The sequence below is a fragment of the Grammomys surdaster genome, unplaced genomic scaffold (assembly GCF_004785775.1).
Source record: "Grammomys surdaster isolate TR1022 unplaced genomic scaffold, NIH_TR_1.0 139, whole genome shotgun sequence".
Lineage (NCBI taxonomy): Eukaryota > Metazoa > Chordata > Mammalia > Rodentia > Muridae > Grammomys > Grammomys surdaster.
The window spans coordinates 3,518,303-3,521,260 of record NW_021604597.1 but is presented as its reverse complement, the minus strand read 5'-3'; the positions used below and the strand labels follow the sequence as shown (position 1 = coordinate 3,521,260).

The following is a 2,958-nucleotide window of genomic DNA, read 5'->3' as shown; positions in this document are numbered from 1 at the left end:
GAGAGAGAGAGAGAGAGAGAGAGAGAGAGAGAGAGAGAGAGAGAGAGGAAAATGAGAGGGAAAAACCCAGAGAAGGCTGAGAGGGATCCATAATTTCTTTTTCTACCTGAATATATTTTGGACTCAAAGTGCTCAAAGGCCTAACTATAAGAAAATTTCTCTGAACCTCAGCAGGCTGACCTTGGCCCCCTCTACTTCTACCTTTATTGATGGAGGTCCCAACATTGCTATTTGTTTCTTGGCGAAAGCTCTCACTGGGCTGTGGATCTCAGATTTGTCTCACCCTCCTCCTGTACTCATATTGACTCCAAAATGGGAAAAGAGTTTCTGCTGATGGGTTCACAGGATCCGATCATTTTAAAAAATGGCAAAGGAGAAGTTTACTCTTTATAACTTTATTACAATCCCCTCAAAAGGAAGCTTGTGCCTCGGGAGCCTATAACCCCTTCCTTCAGAATGCCCCATATCATCACCTATCTGCTGCCTTTGTGAACAGCCAGGTTGGTTCATCTCCCCAGATGGACCCTTTGTCTTGTGCCTCTTGCCCAGGCTGCCCTTGGAAGCTGAGTCTTGGTTCTAGTCTGTGGACACTTTCAGTTTTCTCCATTTTTATCAATGTTGTCCGCTCTCATCTTTGGAGGGAGAAGGGCATAGACAAAAGGACCATAAACATCTCTTTCCCTGCCACATCTCAAATTAAAAAAAAAAAACATTTCTCATTATGAGAGATGATTTAAATGTGCCTTTCTCAAACATTAACTGACTGCACTCCAGGTTTCTTTTTAAAATAATATAAAATAGAGACTGGAGGGATGGCTCAGTGGTTAAGAGCAGTGGCTGCTCTTCCTGAGGGTATGTGTTCCTTTCCAGAGCCCACAGGATGGCTCAGCCACCTGTAACTCCAGTCCTAGGAGATCTGATACCTGTGATGTATAGATGTATATGCATGTAAAAAGCCCTATACATACATTAGTTAATTACAGTATAAAGTAAACTTGTTAAAATACATCACTAGACTCTAGTCTTTGCTAGGAAAAAAAAAGAAAACAATAGCTTAGTAGATAAAGTGCTCACCGTGGAAGCATGAGGGCCTGAGTTCAGATCCCTAGTGTCCACTTAAAAAGCACAAGGAACCAGGGCTTGGTACTGCATGGAGACAGGGAGCTTGCTGGATCTTCTGGAGCTTGCTGGCTATAATCCAGCCCCAGATAATGAGCTCCAGGATAAGTGGGAGACCCTGTCTGGAAAAGTTAGAGATGTAGGAAAAGACACCTCTGGCATGCATGTACTTATGTGTGTGCACATGCTTGCACACACAAACACACAAAATAAGACACATGACTATATTCCAAAGGATATACCTTTAAAATCAGTAGCTTTTAATCTACTTAGCATGTATTTTATCTCATCTTAGATATCTCACGCTAAAATATTAAAAATAAAAAGCCCATATAATGACACTAAGACAGAACATAAAAATCTATCTTCTCTGAAAGAGTCATAAGTAACTTTCGGCCATTGCAATCAAAATGTACAGTGTTGGCGTATACTATGAGGAGTCAGATTGCAGGGTCACAAACCAATAATGACTCAGAAGCTAGCTGTAATTTATTTATTATTTATTTCTTTATATTTTGGTCAGCACCTTTACCTAATAAAAAAGACATGTCCCATCACTTGCCTGAGGAGAGATGGCCAAGCACTTCGTTTGTTTCAGTTAGGGGTGAGGGTTTGAATAAATGTGGACACTGGGATTTCAGTGAGTTTTCTGCAACGTCATGTGCTTGTTTCTTGATACTAGAAGCCCCCTAGTGTCCAAAGTGCAGCAAAGGGGGATCATTTTCCATAATTTTTCCTGTAGGGAGGAAGGTAAGACTGCAGCTAAACTAACTCATCTGGTAATAACTGACTCGCTCCCCAATACCTCTCTACTCAGAACACTTTAACCTGAGAACATGTGTTTAGTACAGAAGTGTTGAAAATACCAATAAAGCAGGGTTCTCAAATGCCTTCTCTGCTTGATGCATTCTTTTTCAGAAGGAGTTTCTCCGTGTATTCCTGACTGTCCCAGATATTTCTATGTAGACTAGGCTTGTCTTGAACCTGGAGATCCATCTGCCTCTGCCTCTAGAATGCTGGGATTAAATGTGTGAGCCACAACACCAGGCTTACAAATGAACTCTTACTATTTTTGTTCTCATTTTTGTTTTGTTTTTGTTTTCAACCTCTCTGGGCTTGTCTTTCAAAGTCATTCTCAACCAGAAATTACACATATTATCCCCACAGATAAATTGTTCCATTCTTTTATACCAGCTTCTGTGTTGAGTAGAGACCATCATGGGTCTTATTTGAGCATGTGTGCAGCTCAGAAAAGAATGAACACCCAGTGAGGGAGGGGACCTGATTGCCTAGATTCAAACGAGTTTGAATCTGGTGGAACTGAGGAGACATGATCATGACTGCTTGTGTGATGCCCTCTCATTTGTGTTTTTAAGTGTAAAGGAAGAAAAGGAGTCATAAAAAAGATACTTGTAAGATTTAAGCATAGTTAGAAGGCTGGAACACCCAGTTCTGGGCTTGATTTAGCTGCCAAACCGCTGTCTGACCTTGGACAAGTAACACTGTAAAGTAAGGTATCCTATTATCCTGTTTCCCACTCCAGACACAGTGGGAGAGCAATCTGAGATCCACTGGACTGCAGAAACAAAATCCAAGGACCCCCCCCCGGGGGGGGATGGTTTAACAACACAGATGTCTTCCTCATAGCTTTGTTGGGTGTGACGTTCTTCAGAAGATTCCATATCTGCTGAGGCTAGCTTCCAGGCTCACAGACAGCTGTCATCTTATCTTTCTCCAATTCAACTTATCTGGCAGAGGGGCGGATATTCCTTGCTGCTGCAGCTGCTGCTGCTTCATCATAATCCTCCTCCACTCCTCTTCCTCCTCCTCCTCCTCCTC

At 42.1% G+C, this 2,958-nt stretch overlaps 1 pseudogene; it reads right to left on the bottom strand.

The window, feature by feature from the left end:
• Positions 1–593: 593 nt before the first annotated feature.
• LOC114617993 overlaps positions 594–2,958 on the bottom strand; it is a 7,135-nt pseudogene continuing 4,770 nt past the window's right edge.